The sequence below is a fragment of the Somniosus microcephalus genome, unplaced genomic scaffold (genome assembly GCF_052327205.1).
Source record: "Somniosus microcephalus isolate GS21.2 unplaced genomic scaffold, FLI_Smic_1.0 unresolved_chr1, whole genome shotgun sequence".
In the NCBI taxonomy this organism is placed as follows: domain Eukaryota; kingdom Metazoa; phylum Chordata; class Chondrichthyes; order Squaliformes; family Somniosidae; genus Somniosus; species Somniosus microcephalus.
This window is the reverse complement of record NW_028225179.1, coordinates 22619391-22636363: the sequence shown is the minus strand read 5'-3', so window position 1 is coordinate 22636363 and position 16973 is coordinate 22619391. Positions and strand designations below refer to the sequence as shown.

At 49.0% G+C, this 16973-nt stretch overlaps 1 pseudogene; it reads left to right on the top strand.

Annotated features, from left to right (window-relative positions):
* Positions 1 to 6296: 6296 nt before the first annotated feature.
* The window catches only part of LOC147094086 (uncharacterized), a 326695-nt pseudogene continuing 316018 nt past the window's right edge, over positions 6297 to 16973 (top strand).

Here is a 16973-nt window from a genome sequence, read left to right as displayed (position 1 = left end):
ACCAAATGAAGTACAAAGACTGTTTAAAATTAATATTGTTTAAAAGTAATATTGTATGTACCCAACAAATGTCAAATCGATTGACACCTACAGAATGTTGGAAAACTGTACCTTTTTGCTATGTAAGCTTTGGCAATATGGTTCTCTGTAAACTTTCATGCCAATAAAGCATTTTAATTGGAATTGGAATTGGAATTGGAATTGGACAGGCCGGGAGATGGAGAGAGAGAGACAGGCCGGGAGAGGGAGAGAGGGACAGGCCGGGAGAGAGAGAGAGAGACAGGCCGGGAGAGGGAGAGAGAGACAGGCCGGGAGAGGGAGAGAGAGACAGGCCGGGAGAGGGAGAGAGAGACAGGCTGGGAGAGGGAGAGAGAGACAGGCCGGGAGAGGGAGAGAGAGACAGGCTGGGAGAGGGAGAGAGAGACAGGCCGGGAGAGGGAGAGAGAGACAGGCCGGGAGAGAGGGAGGGAGAGACAGGCCGGGAGAGGGAGAGAGAGACAGGCCGGGAGAGGGAGAGAGAGAAACAGGCCGGGAGAGGGAGAGAGAGACAGGCCGGGAGAGGGAGAGAGATACAGGCCGGGAGAGAGACAGGCCAGGAGAGGGAGAGAGAGACAGGCCGGGAGAGGTTGAGAGAGACAGGCTGGGAGAGGGACAGAGAGACAGGCCGGGAGAGAGAGAGAGAGACAGGCCGGGAGAGGGAGAGAGAGAGACAGGCCGGGAGAGGGAGAGAGAGTCAGGCCGGGAGATGGAGAGAGAGAGACAGGCCGGGAGAGGGAGAGAGAGAGAGGCCGGGAGAGGGAGAGAGAGACAGGCCGGGAGATGGAGAGAGAGAGACAGGCCGGGAGAGGGAGAGAGGGACAGGCCGGGAGAGAGAGAGAGAGACAGGCCGGGAGAGGGAGAGAGAGACAGGCCGGGAGAGGGAGAGAGAGACAGGCCGGGAGAGGGAGAGAGAGACAGGCCGGGAGAGGGAGAGAGAGACAGGCCGGGAGAGAGAGAGAGAGACAGGCCGGGAGAGGGAGAGAGAGAGACAGGCCGGGAGAGGGAGAGAGAGACAGGCTGGGAGAGGGAGAGAGAGACAGGCCGGGAGAGGGAGAGAGAGACAGGCTGGGAGAGGGAGAGAGAGACAGGCCGGGAGAGAGGGAGGGAGAGACAGGCCGGGAGAGGGAGAGAGAGACAGGCCGGGAGAGGGAGAGAGAGAAACAGGCCGGGAGAGGGAGAGAGAGACAGGCCGGGAGAGAGAGAGAGAGACAGGCCGGGAGAGGGAGAGAGAGATAAGCCGGGAGAGAGAGAGAGAGAGACAGGCCGGGAGAGGGAGAGAGAGAGATAGGCCGGGAGAGGGAGAGAGAGAGACAGGCCGGGAGAGAGAGACAGGCTGGGAGAGAGAGAGAGAGACAGGCCGGGAGAGGGAGAGACAGGCCGGGAGAGGGAGAGAGATAGACAGGCCGGGAGAGGGAGAGAGAGAGACAGGCCGGGAGAGGGAGAGAGAGACAGGCCGGGAGAGGGAGAGGGAGACAGGCCGGGAGAGAGAGAGACAGGCCGGGAGAGGGAGAGAGAGACAGGCCGGGAGAGGTGAGAATATCATTTCGAGAAACAGAAACCAGAAACTGTAGAAACAGCAGAGAAGTAAAAAGGGCTGGCCTGATACCTGATCTTTAATTGTTAACGAGGCTGGCACCCATGCTGTTACCCCTTGCTGATAGGAACAATGTAGCAGAAACTGTTTAGACTTTAGTGATTGCAAACGCATTACCATAATGTTGAGGTGATCATAACACATTCCCAGTATGTATACTTAGCTGTAACCCATTCAGTAAAATCTGACTTCTTTATTTGAAACTGCCAGACCAGGAAATCCAATTAAAATGTATACATGCACAGCTCCTGATTGGTGCAGAATGTACGAGGTGTTAATGCTCTCTCAAAAGCAGGGATAAAAATGTAGCACGCTGTATGAGAAATTGCTTGCTCTGTTGGGTTCGTTAGACTCTTGCAGGAGTTGGTGCCGACATTTCAGAGTAAGACTCCGCGGGTAATAAATCATTTGAATTCTCCAGTTGCATTCGACTCAGTGATTACTGAACCAGACTGAGGGTAAAAGAATCCGTTCTATCATTTGGTGTCAGAAGTGGGATCTCAACGGACAGTCACCGAGAGTTCGCGAACTTGGAGCTGAATCGTCTCGGACGTGGAGGGAGGAAATGGGCCCCCGATGTAAGTAGTTTCTTGTACTGCCTCGGTTTTCCTCTGATTCCGCCAGTCTGACGACGAGTCGGCCAATCGCTAACTCCCGTGTGGTGTCACGCCGAGATCCGGTTCAGTCTGGCGAATACTGGATGGGATAGGTGATTTGGTCAGTGATCGGATATCACTGAGGGTCAGTGATCGGATATCACTGAGGGTCAGTGATCGGATATCACTGAGGGTCAGTGATCGGATATCACTGAGGGTCAGTGATTGGATATCACTGAGGGTCAGTAATCGGATATCACTGAGGGTCAGTATACGTACTGAGGGAACAACTAGGAACTGTGTGAACTTAGTAATAATACTTGTGTCAGGTAAGGTGTAGACCTTGTAACTCACTTGGCCCACCTAGGCTCTGAACAAGTTTAAAACGTGACTGTGTAAAGTTCACAAGGGGAGTAAGATGGGCAACTGTTTAGATACCACGACTGAATCGGGTAGCGCCTTACAGACCCTTTGTGAACAACATCCTGACAAAGCGAAGCAACTCAGACAGTTGTCAGGAGGATTAAATATGAAATTAGGAAGTGATCAATGGCCACTAGGAGGAACTAAGAATCTAGATGCCGCTAAAAAGGCTCAAGAACTAATTTGGAAAAGTAACAGGGGCACCACTGCCAAAGAACTAATTGCCCTATGGAGACAGTACTGTCAGGAACTGAAAGAAACTTCCTTGTTAGCAAGTTGGCAGGATAATGCCTTAAAATTAGGAATAGCACTTACAGGGGGAGGGGTAGTCAAATCAGTAGAGGTATTGAAAAAGGAATGTGCTCATGAGAAACGCTTAAAACAAAAGTCTGAAAAGACCATGAGCGAGCCTGGAAAGGCTGATAAGAGTGGATTACGTAATCCAATGGTTGGCCTTGCCTTGACAGAGGGAGATGGTGATGATGATTTGGACGAATGGAATCACAGGGCTCGTGTTGTTCCCCGCGCTCCCCCCCGCCGTACGTTAACATTTATCCCCCGGTGGCACCACCCGTACCAACTGCACAAACCCCCGCGCCGACACCTCAAGTATCTGCCAGTGTCGTTTCCCCGCCGCCGTCAGTCACGGTTCAGATGAACAGTCCCCCGCCAGTCCAGATGGGAAACCAACCACCGGGTCCCCAGTATACTGACCCCGTAGCTTTCCGTACCCGACACAACGGAAGGAGAATCCCACTTCCCCCACCTTTAGATAGTCCAGTAGGGAAGCGCAGATGAAGAAGAAAGAGACAGATGGTGCTGAGTAAGAAGTCAAACAGTCAGGAACAGAGTTCCCTAGAGGCTCCAGACTATAGTGATACTGATGAGGGAGATTCGGGAGACGACTGGTCATCCCTGGAATAAGAATCTGATACCGAGAGACCCACCAGACATAAACCGACACCCCGGCAGTTGCCGGTGAGACAAATGCCTAACCCTACATTTAACGCAAATATTCCAGTGGCCACCGATAACCCCCGGACCATAGGTATCTTCTACCCCTGGAAACCTAACGAGATAATGGCTATCTTAACCGGGATGCCAGATAGGAAGAAATCCCCTACCTTGTTTGTAGATTTCCTCCGGACTACTATACTCGTCTATAATGCTGAATCGAGAGACTTATGGGCGTTAGTACAGCAGATCTTGAATCCCGCCGAACATGCAAGGTTTTTGGTTAACCTAGGCTTTGAGGACCATGCCACATTAGAGGCTCAAAAAGCACAGAGTGCTGCTCGTGAACGCGCCATACTCACTGCTTTAACCACCACCCTGCAGAAACCCATTGATATATCCAAGGTGTTGGATACTAAACCACGAAAGGGCGAGGGAGCAGAGGAATTTCTAGAGAGATTCTCTGAGGTGTATCGGAGTCAGTCAGGAGATGCTAATTACCAGAATGGAGCAAACTCGCCGCAATACTGTGCTATCCTGATAAATTGTCTACCAACCTCGGTGTCTGAAGCAATTAAGACTAACAATATGGACTGGTCAGAGAATAGTCCCAGCCAGATGGCCAGGGCAGTGGAATATTATTGGAAAGAAAATAAGAGCCAGGAGAGTCAGCCCCAGTTCAAAGTCAAGACTGAGTATGTGATGAAAAAGGAAGAGCCAAAGCCCACCCAAGATGTAATGGGATTTCAGATGGAACCCCAGCAATGTGTCCCAGGGTGGGTTGATGGACAGGGGTACAGATATATCAGCCACCCCAACGGACCGACCGCCCCTACGAAATGAGTTCATAAAACACCAATTCGTGATCACAAATGGGCTGGATTGCAATCTCATGGCCAGAGACCTGTTATGCGCATTTCAATTAAGAAGCATTGTACTACTATCAACCAGCATGTTTTCTCACAGAACCACCCCTCGAACAAACAGACCCAGGACATGATTGTCTATTTTTAATCAAGATACCTCCGTCAGGGAGTATCTATCTGATGCCCCAATGCAGAGTCCTGACACAACCATGTATGTAGATGGAAGTGCGTCCGTCAGTCCCCTTGGGAAAAGACTTTCTGGATATGCAATCATAAATCAGACGGTAACACTTTGGAGTCTGCTGCCTTTGAGTTTCCGTTTTCCACCCAACAAGCAGAACTGTTCGTATTAATACGAGCTTGTATCTTAGGGAAGGACTTAAAGGTTAATGTTTATACAGACTCAAGATATGCCTTCGGAGTGGTTCATGATTTCGGACAATTATGGAAAAACAGAGGGTTCCTAACCTCTGCAGGAACACAGATACCCCATCAGAAATTAGTATCTGATTTGCTACAAGCCCTCATGCTACCAAAACAGATCTCCATGATAAAGTGCTCTGCACACACAGCAGGACAAACCCCAGTAGATATAGGGAATAGATGCGCTGACCAGGGAGCTAGGGAAGCGTCCCAGGAACAACGAGTGGTTGTGACTAGAATGATGAGCCAGACTAAAAGCTCAAATAAAAGCAAGTCTCCCTCGGAAAAGCCAATGCCAACCATCCAAGACGTCAATAAGTTACAGGAGGACGCTCCTGACCGTGATAAGGGACTGTGGAAACAGCTCGGTTGTACATATGATTGTGTGTCTAAATTATGGGTCACCTCCGCCGAGCAAACTTGTATGTCAGATGAGCTAGCATTATGGGTTATTGAATGTATACACTTTGCATCTCATTGTGGTGCCAGAGCAACTAGTGACACGTTATTAGCTACATGGTGGCATCCTAGATTACAAGCTCTGGCTCAAGGTATTAGCAGTCGTTGCCTCATTTGTCAGCAGCATAACCCGGGAAAAGGCATACATTGTGAAACGGGTAGGACGCCGTTACCCACGGGTCCCTTTGAGACCCTCCAGATGGACTACATTGAATTAGAAAGGTGTCAGTGTTATGGTTATTGTTGATGTATTTAGTAAGTGGATTGAGGCCTACCCGACTACGGATAACAAAGCCTCCACTGTTGTAAAAGTTTTAATGAGAGAAATTATACCAAGGTAGGGAATTCCAAACCGATTAAGTTCAGACAACGGCCCTCACTTCGTGGGTCTGGTAAACAAGGAGTTCTGCACTCAAATGGGCATCCAACAGCAGCTACATTGTGCCTACAGGCCACAGGCCACCGGACTGGTCGAGCGGGCTAATCAGACCTTGAAAAATAAACTTGCCAAATTACAGGCCGAGACGGGAACTACATTGCTCAAACTACTCCCCGTGGCCTTGTTCCAAATACGCACTACCCTGGCTGGTGCAGCAAGATTAAGCCCTGCTGAAATCATATATGGCAGACCTCTCAAAACCCCGTGGAACCAGGAAGTCCCAAAGACTGTCCACTTTCACCACATGACGGCAGAAATGACTAACTATATTTTGTCGTTAACCAGGGCATTGAAAAGTTTGCACTCCCGGGTATGCGCTGCTTACATTGACCTCCCTCCTATAGTCAGTCCGTCCCAGGTCGAGCCCGGAGTGTATGTATTAATCAAGAATTGGACGTGAAAAGGATTGGAACCTCGTTGGGAAGGACCCTATCAAGTCCTACTCACCACCCCAGCTGCTGCCAAAGTAGAGGGAAAGAGTGCTTGGGTTCACCTCCACCACTGTAAAATTGTCAGTAATGCTATGCCTGCAACTTAAAGAATGCTAACCTCTCTTGCTCCCAAGAAATCTCTCCCTAAACAGATGTACCGCGCCGACCAGCCATGCAGACGTCGCTGTGGATCCTCTCTATCAGTGTCCTGATCACCCTTGGAATAACTCAACAGCCCAGAAGGAGAACATGCCGGCGGAACCAACCCAAGCGGGTACACCACCGATGCCATGGAGACGTGCTTCGGTGCAATGATGATAACCCAGGCGGGTTCGGGAAATGGAACGTGATCAACTGGGACACCTACATTGGGCTTATTAGACAGCCCCACCGCTCGCTAATGCTGAGATACATACACAGAGGAACATTGCCATGCCATTGGACCAAGTGTAAATTTGATTACTTCTGTCAACGCCAGGTGACCAAGTCTGTTACTGTAGGACCATGCAACAGAACTACCGATACCAAAGGACAAAGCTATTATCCGAAGTCCAACCAGGAAAGGAAAAGAAATGGACTGCCCCCTATAAGCAGCTTCGACTATTCGAGGGTAGAAGGTATCCTCACAAAGAGACATGAATGAGATCTCCAACACACTTTAACGGTTGGTTATCATAGAATGATAAAAGGAGGGAATGAGAATACCAAGGTCAAGGAAATAGAAACAAGAAACTGTGAAGGCAGCAAGAAGTAAAATAAAAAGGCTAAACTGATCTTTGGCTGCTAATATGACTGGCGCCCACAATGTCACACCTTGCTGGTAGGAACAATGTAAGGCAGCGTGCAGAAGTTATACAGGCAATAGGCGATCAGAAAACGCATTACCATGATTGCAAACGCATTACCATAATGTTTAGGTGATCATGAACACATTACCAGGATGTTTACTTAGCTGTAACCCATTCAGTTAAATGTGACTTCTTTATTTCAAACTGCCAGGCCAGGAAATCAAATTAAATGTATACGTGCACAGCTTAGGATTGGTGCAGGAATGTACGAGGTGTTAATGTCTTCTCAAATGCAAGTATAATAATGTAGCACACTGTATGACAAATTGCTTGCTCTGTTGGGTTCGTCAGACTCTTGCAGGAGTCGGTGCCGACATTTCAGAGTAAGACTCCGCGGAAAATAAATCGTTTGAATTCTCCAGTTGCATTTGACTCAGTGATTACTGAACCAGACTGAGGGTAAAAGAATCCGTTCTATCATCACAGCATACCCTCCCACCCAGCCTTGTGTCATCTGCAAATTTGGAGACATTACATCCAATTCCCTCGTCCAGATCACTAATATATATTGTGAACAGCTGGGGTCCTAGGACCGATCCTTGCGGTACCCCACTAGTCACTGCCTGCCACTCGGAAAACAACCCATTTATTCCAACTCTTTGCTTTCTGTCCGCCAACCAGTTCTCTATCCAAGTCAATACTTTGCCCCCAATCCCATGTGCCTTAATTTTGCACGCTAATCTCTTATGCGGGACCTTATTGAAAGCCTTCTGTAAGTCCAAATACAGCACATCCACTGGTTCTCCCTTATCTATTTTACCAGTTACATCCTCAAAAAATTCCAGTAGATTAGTCAAGCATGATTTACCTTTTGTAAATCCATGTTGACTTTGTCCGATCCTGTCACTGCTTTCCAAGTGCTCTGCTATTACATCTTTTATAATGGACTCTAGCATTTTCCCCACTACCGATGTCAGGCTTACCGGTCTATAATTCCCCGCTTTTTCTCTACCACCTTTTTTGAATAGTGGGGTAACATTAGCTACCCTCCAATCCATGGGTACTGTTCCAGAGTCTATCGAGTTCTGGAAGATGATCAGCAATGCATCTACTATTTCTAGGGCCACTTCCTTAAGTACCCTAGGATGTAGATTATCAGGCCGTGGGGATTTATCGGCCTTCAGTCCCATCAATTTTTCTAACACCATTTCCCTACAAATACTGATTTCTTTCAGTTCCACCCTTTCATCAGACCCTATGTTCCTGGCATCTCTGAGAGAAAGACTTGCATTTGTATAGTGCTTTCATGACCACCAGATGTCTTGAAGTGCTTTACAGCCAATGAAGTACTACAATGAAGCAGTCACTGTTGTAATGTGGTATAGAGCAGGGTAATTATCCCCAGTGTCCTAGCCAATGTTTATCTCTCATTCAACATAAAAAGATAGATTATCTGGTAATTATCACATTGCTGTTTGTTGGAGCTTGCTGTGCGCTAACTGACTGCCGTGTTTCTTACATTACAACAGTGACTACACTTCAAAAGTACTTCATTGACTGTAAAACACTTTGGGATGTCCGGTGATGGTGAAAGGTGCTATATAAAGACAGCAAAAAACAACAAAATGATTGATTAAGAAAGGGAAGATAGATTATGAAACTAAATTAGCAAAAAATATAAAAACAGATAGAAAGAGTTTTTATAGTTATATAAAAAGAAAAAGGATGGCTAAAGTAAATGTTGGTCCCTTAGAGGATGAGACCGGGAAATTAATGGTGGGAAATATGGAGATGGCAAAAACACTGAATGAATATTTTATATCAGTCTTTACAGCAGAAGACACTAAGAATATCCCAACACTGGACAAACAGGGGGCTAAAGGCGGGGAGGAGCTAAACACGATCAAAAGCACTAAGGAAGTGGTACACGGTAAAATAATGGGACTCAAGGCAGATAAATCACCTGGACCTGATGGCTTACATCCTAGGGTCTTGAGGGAAGTGGCGGTAGGGATTGTGGATGCATTGGTAATAATTTTCCAAAACTCCCTGGACTCAGCAAAGGTCCCGGCAGACTGGAAAACTGCTAATGTAACACCCTTATTTAAAAAGGGCAGTAGACAGAAGGCTGGAAACTATAGACCGGTTAGCCTAACATCTGTGGTAGGTAACATTTTGGAGTCCATTATTAAGGAGACAGTAACAGGACATTTGGATAATCATAATTTAATAGGACAAAGTCAACATGGTTTTATGAAGGGGAAGTCATGTTTGACAAATTTGCTGGAGTTCTTTGAGGAAGTAACATATAGGGTGGATAAAGGGAAACCAGTGGACGTAGTGTATTTCGACTTCCAAAAGGCATTTGACAAGGTGCCACACAAAAGATTATTGCTTAAGATAAAAAATCACGGGATTGGGGGTAATATTCTGGCATGGATAGAGGATAGGCTATCTAACAGAAGGCAGAGAGTTGGGATAAATGGTTCATTCTCAGGCTGGCAATCAGTAACAAGTGGTGCTCTGCAGGGGTCAGCGCTGGGTCCCCAACTCTTTACAATCTATATTAACGATTTGGAGGAGGGGACCGAGTGTAACATATCAAAGTTTGCAGATGATACTAAGATGGGAGGGAAAGTCGTGAGTGAGGAGGACATAAAAAACCTGCAAGGGGACATCGACAGGCTAAGTAAGTGGGCAGAGATTTGGCAGATGGAATACAATACTGGAAAGTGTGAGGTTATGCACTTTGGCAGGAAAAATCGTAGAGCAAGTTATTATCTTAATGGCAAGAAACTGGAAAGTACTGAAGTACAAAGGGATCTGGGGGTCCTGGTGCACGAAACTCAAAAGGTTAGTATGCAGGTGCAGCAAGTGATTAAGAAGGCCAATGGAATGTTGGCTTTCATTGCTAGGGGGATAGAATATAAAAATAGGGAGGTATTGCTTCAGTTGTACAAGGTATTGGTGAGACCGCACCTGGAATACTGCGTACAGTTTTGGTGTCCATACTTAAGAAAGGACATACTTGCTCTCGAGTCAGTACAAATAAGGTTCACTCGGTTAATCCCGGGGATGAGGGGATGGACATATGAGGAGAGGTTGAGTAGTTTGGGACTCTACTCATTGGAGTTCAGAAGAATGAGAGGCGATCTTATTGAAACATATAAGATTGTGAAGGGGTTGGATCGGGTGGATGCGGGGAGGCTGTTCCCGATGATGGGTGAAACTAGAACTAGGGTGCATAGTCTTAGAATAAGGGGCTGCTCTTTCAAAACTGAGATGAGGAGGAACTACTTCACTCAGAGGGTGGTAGGTCCATGGAATATGCTGCCCCAAAAAGCTGTAGAAGCTACATCATTACATAAATTTAAAACAGAAATAGACAGTTTCCTAGAAGTAAAGGGAATTAAGGGTTACGGGGAGCGGGCAGGAATTTGGACATGAATCTAGGTTCGGATTGGTCATGGCCCTGTGGGTAGCAGAGCGGGCCCAGGGGCCGTGTAGCCTGATCCTGCTCCTATTTTGTGTGTCTAATTCTGTTAGTTTCAGGAGATGGTTCTGTGATAGTAGATTGGTGGTTAGGATCAGATCAGCCATGATCTTATTGAATGGCGGAGCAGGCTCGAGGGGCCGATTGGCCTACTCCTGCTCCTATTTCTTATGTTCTTATGTTCTTAAGTCTTTGTTTCTTTACTGATCTCACCAGCGACCTCTTCTAGCTGATGATTTATTGACATTACAAGAGGATTTGAGTACAGGACTAAAGAAGCCTTACTCCAATCGTACAGGGCCTTGGTGAGACCACACCTGGAGTACTGGGTACAATTTTGGTCTCCTTACCTAAGGAAGGATATACTTGCCACAGAGGGAGTGCAACAAAAGTTCACGAGATTGATTCCTGGGATGGCGTGACTGTCGTATGAGAAGAGATTGAGTAAACTAGGCCTGCATTCTCTTGAATTCAGAAGAATGAGAGGGGATCTTATTGAAGCATACTCAATTATTACAGGGCTTGATAGGGTGGATGCTGGGAGAATGTTTCCCTTGGCTGGGGAGTCTAGAACCAGGGGCCACAGCCTCAGGATAAAGGGTCGGCCATTCAGGACTGAGATGAGATGAAATTTCTTCACACAGAGGGCGGTGAATCTTTGGTATTCTCTACCCCAGAGGGCTGTGGAGGCTCAGTCATTAGGTATATTCAAGGCTGAGATCGATTTTTGGACTCTAAGGGAATCAAGGGATGTGGGGATCGGGCCGGTGAATGGAGTTGAGGTGGATGATCAGCCATGATCTCATTGAATGGTGGAGCAGGCTCGAGGGGCCGAATGGCTACTCCTGCTCCGACTGGGGACAGCCGAGAGTCCGCGCATGCGCACGCGGGGCGGCGGTTTGGGCCGAGTCCGGCACAGCAACCCCTCCCGGTCACCAAGGGCAATAACTGCGCATGCCCAGAGGAGACCAGCCCCCTCCCCCACTTGGAGCTGCGCCTGCGTGGTCGGATCCTGCCGGACAGAGTCGGTGCGGGGCATTCCGGGGAGGGGCCTTGGTGTTGGGTCCAGAGTCGCGATCGGTGACGCAAAGTGAGTTTTCTCTGCTCCGATTGGGTGGAGAATCGCGCGGGGTGGTGGGGGGAGGGGTGGATCGGGAGAGAATAAAGCGAAATAGAAAAACCCCGGCGAGGCCCCGGACCGAGCGGCCTCAGTTGGACGGTGCACGTGATCTCCTCGGGGACACGTGACCCGGGCCCACGGGCTGAGTGACGGAAGCTTCCGACCAATAGGGAGTGAGCGGGGCAGGGCTGGAGGAGTGAGCCGGCGGCTGTTCCTCCAACCAATCGGGGAGCCCGAGGGGCGGGACTAGCGCCGGCTGATTGTCTGATCCGCAGGGCAGCGAGTTTCTCCAGTCCCTTGTTCAGGGCCCGGGGCCAGGGGAGGCTGTGGGCCTTTATTCCCCGCATTGGACACAAGGCTCTTTGGCTCACAACACACTGGCTCAGGTTTTAATTGAGACTTTTTAAATTCATCAATAAAAGCAGATAAACCTCGTGCTTCTGTGGAACAAACTTTCTTAATGTTTTATAGAATCAGAGAATGGTTACAGCACAGAAGGAGGCCATTCGGCCCATCGAGCCCGTGCCGGCTCTCTGCAAGACCACTTCAGCTAGTCCCACTCCCCACCCTTTCCCCGTAACCCTGCAAAATTTTTTATTTCAGGTACACGAGGGGGCGAATGGCCAGCTCCTGCTCCTATCTTCTATGTATCTATTATCCGAGGCGCAGGTAGGCCCCACAGTGGTGGCAGACCTGTGTGGAGCGAGGCGGCGGTGATATAAAGAGCGAGGCAGAGCAGGTAGGCCCCACAGCGGCGGCGGACCTGTGAGGAGCGAGGCGGTGATATAAAAAGCGAGGCGGCGGAGCAGGTAGGCCCCACAATGGGGGCGGATGGTGATATAAAGGGGGGAAAACTCTCCATTGGTTGGAATCATATCTAGCACAAAGGAAGTTGGCTGTGGTTGTTGGAGGTTATTCATCGCAATCACATGACATCACTGCAGGAGTTCCCCAGGGCAGTGTCCTAGGCCTAACCATCTTCAGCTGTTTCATCAATGACCTTCCCTCCATCATAAGGTCAGAAGTGGGGATGTTCGCTGATGATTGCACACTGTTCAGCACCATTCGAGACTCGTCAGATACTGACGCAGTCCGTGTCCATATGCAGCAAGACCTGGACAACATTGAGACATGCAAGTAACATTCGCACCACACAAGTGCCAGGCAATGACCATCTCCAACAAGCAAGATTCTAACCATCTCCCCTTGACATCTCCTGCTGAATCCCCCACTATCAACATCCTGGGGGTTACCATTGATCAGAAACTGAACTGGACCAGCCATATAAATACTGTGGCTACAAGAGCAGGCCAGAGGCTGGGAATTCTGCAGCGAGTGTCTCACCTCCTGACTCCCCAAAGCCTTTCCACCATCTACAAGGCACAAGTCAGGAGTGTGATGGAATACTCTCCACTTGCCTGGATGAGTGCAGCTCCAACAACACTCAAGAAGCTCGACACCATTCAGGATAAAGCAGCCCGCTTGATTGACACTCCATCCACCACCTTCAACATTCACTCCCTCCACCACCGGCGCACTGTGGCTGCAGTGTGTACCATCTACATGATGCATTGCAGCAACTTGCCAAAGCTCCTTCAACAGCACCTTCCAAAGCTGCGACCTCTACCACTTAGAAGGACAAGGGCAGCAGACGCATGGGAACATCACCACCTACAAGTTCCCCTCCAAGCCACACACCATCCTGACTTGGACCTGTATCGCTGTTCCTTCACTGTCGCTGGGCCAAAATCCTGGAACTCCCTTCCTAACAGCATTGTGGGTGTACCTACACCATATGGACTGCAGCGGTTCAAGAAGACGGCTCACCACCATCTTCTCAAGGGCAATTAGGGATGGGCACTAAATGCAGGCCTAGCCAGCGACGCCCACATCCCATCAATGAATAAAAAAAAAAAATTTTAAATATAAAGAGCGAGGCGGCAGAGCAGGAAGGCCCCACAGCGGCGGTGGACCTGTGAGGAGCGAGGTGGCAGTGATATAAAGAGCGAGGCGACGGAGCAGTTAGGCACCACAGTGGCGGCGGACCTGTGAGGAGCGGCGGCAGTGATATAAAGAGTGAGGCGGTGGAGCAGGTAGGCCCCACAGTGGCGGCGGACCTGTGAGGAGCGGCGGCAGTGATATAAAGAGCGAGGCGGCGGAGCAGGTAGGCCCCACAGCGGGGGCGGACCTGTGAGGAGCGAGGTGGCAGTGATATAAAGAGTGAGGCGACGGAGCAGGTAGGCCCCACAGTGGCGGCGGACCTGTGAGGAGCGGCGGCGGTGATATAAAGAGCGAGGTGGCGGAGCAGGTAGGCCCCACAGTGGGGGCGGACCTGTGTGGAGCGAGGCGGCAGTGATATAAAGTGAGGCGGCGGAGCAGGTAGGCCCCACAGCGGGGGCGGACCTGTGAGGAGCGAGGCGGTGATATAAAGAGCGAGGCGGCGGAGCAGGTAGGCCCCACACCGGGGGCGGACCTGTGAGGAGCGAGGTGGTGATATAAAGAGCGAGGCGGCGGAGCAGGTAGGCCCCACAGCGGGGGCGGACCTGTGAGGAGCGAGGCGGTGATATAAAGAGCGAGGCGGCGGAGCAGGTAGGCCCCACAGCGGGGGCGGACCTGTGAGGAGCGAGGTGGTGATATAAAGAGCGAGGCGGCAGAGCAGGTAGGCCCCACAGTGGGGGCAGACCTGTGTGGAGCGAGGCGGCAGTGATATAAAGTGAGGCGGCGGAGCAGGTAGGCCCCACAGCGGGGGCGGACCTGTCTGGAGCGAGGCGGCAGTGATATAAAGCGAGGCGGCGGAGTAGGTAGGCCCCACCAAACTCAGAGCTCCGAGAGCGTGAGAGAGAAGTAAAAAGTAATCGAACTGTAACGTCACCAGAAAGCAGGTACGTGATTGGTTGGTGAGTATTTCTTTCTTTCTCCTTTTTTACAAACTTAAATTTTGTGGTTTTTAGTTTATCGGGTGTCTGTGGTGTAGCAGGGACTGCTGGTAAACAAGGGCCCTTGAGTATATCATTTAATTGTTGTGTAATTGGTGGGATTGATTTGAATTAATTTAATTTGAATTAATTAAAGGGTAAGTCATGGCAGGAGAGCTCGGCCCCGTGGTATGCTCCTCCTGCGCTGTGTGGGAAATCTGGGACACTTCCTGTTTCCCTGATGACCATGTGTGCGGGAAGTGTATCCAGCTGCAGCTACTGACAGACCGCATTGCGGAGCTGGAGCTGCGGGTGGATACATACTTGAGCATTAGAGAAGCTGAGGAGGTCGTGGATAACATGTTTAGGGAGTTGGTCACACTGCAGGTAAAGGCTGCACAGGCAGGAAGAGAATGGGTGACCACCAGGCAGAGCAGTAGGCGCAGGCAGGTAGTGCAGGAGTCCCCTGTGGCCACCCCCCTCTCAAACAGATATACTGCTTTGGATATTGGTGAGGGAGATGGCTTATCAGAGGAAGGCAGCAGCAGCCAACTTCCTGGCACCAGGGGTGGTTCTGCTGCACAGGACGGGAGGAAAAAGAGGGATGGAGCTATAGTAATAGGGGATTCTATTGTCAGGGGAATAGATAGGTGTTTCTGCGGCCGCAAACGAGACTCCAGGATGGTATGTTGCCTCCCTGGTACAAGGGTCAAGGATGCCTCAGAACGGCTGCAGAACATTTTGGAAGGGGAGGGTGAACAGCCAGTTGTCATGGTGCATATAGGTACCAACGATATAGGTGAAAAACGGGATGAGGTCCTAAAAGCTGAATATAGGGAGTTAGGAGGTAAATTAAACAATAGGACCTCAAAGGTAGTAATTTCAGGATTGCTACCAGTGCCACGTGCTAGCCAGAGTAGAAATAGAAGGATATTTCAGATGAATACGTGGCTAGAGGAATGGTGCCAGGGGGAGGGATTCAAATTCCTGGAACATTCGAAACAGTTCTGGGGGAGGTGAGACCAGTACAGACCGGACGGTTTGCACCTTGGCAGGACCAGGACCACTGTCCTAGGGGGAGTGTTTGCTTGTGGTCTGGGGGAGGGTTTAAACTAAAATGGCAGGGGGTTGGGAACCTGAGCAAGGAGACGGAGGAAAGGGAAACCAGGATAGAAGCAAAAGAAAGGAAGGAGAAAAACAAAGGCAGCAGTCAGAGAAATCAAGGTTTTAAATCAAACATGGCCACAGTAAATAATAATTCTAAAAGATGTAAGAGTGTTAAAAGAAACAAGGCTGAAGGCCTTGTGTCTTAATGCAAGGAGCATTCGTAATAAGGTGGATGAATTATCTGCGCAAATCGAGGTAAACGGATATGATATGATTGGGATTACGGAAACATGGCTCCAGGGTGACCAAGGCTGGGAACTCAACTTCCAGGGGTATTCAATATACAGGAAGGATAGGCAAAAAGGTGGGGTAGCATTGCTGGTTAAAGAGGGGATTAACACAATTGAAAGGAAGGATATTAGCTCCGATGATGTGGAATCTGTATGGGTAGAACTGAGAAATACCAAGGGACAGAAAACGTTAGTGGGAGTGGTATACAGACCTCCAAACAGTAATGCGGAGGTTGGGGATGGAATTAAATGGGAAACTAGAGATGCGTGCAATAAGGGCACAGCAGTTATCATGGGTGACTTTAATCTACATATAGATTGGGCTAACCAAATGAGTAACAGTACTGTGGAGGAGGAATTACTGAAGTGTATACAGGATGGTTTCCTGGACCAATATGTCGAGGAACCAACTAAAGATCAGGCCATCTTACACTGGGTATTATGTAATGAGAAAGGATTAATTAGCAATCTTGAAGTGCGAGGCCCCTTGGGTCGGAGCGATCATAATATGATAGAATTCTTCATTAAAATGGAGAGTGAAGTAGTTGACTCAGAGACTAGGGTCCTGAATTTAAATAAAGGAAACTACGATGGTATGAGGTGCGAGTTGGGTAGGATTGATAGGGGAATGTCACTCAAAGGGTTGACAGTGGATAGGCAATGGCAAACATTCAAAGATCGCATGGAGGAACTACAGAATTTGTTCATCCCAGTTTGGCATAAAAATAAAACAAAAAAGGTGACTCAACCGTGGCTAACAAGGGAATTTAGGAATAGCATAAGATCCAAGGAGAGGACATATAAATTGGCCAGAAAAAGCAGTAAACCTGAGGATTGGGAGCAGGTTAGGATTCAACAAAGGTGGGTTAAGGGATTAATTAAGAGGGGGAAAATAGAGTATGAGAGTAAGCTTGCAGGGAACATAAAAACTGACTGTAAAAGCTTTTACAGATATGTGAAGAGAAAAAGATTGCTGAAGTCAAGCGTAGGTCCCTTGCAGTCAGAATCAGGGGAATTTATAATGGGGAACAAAGAA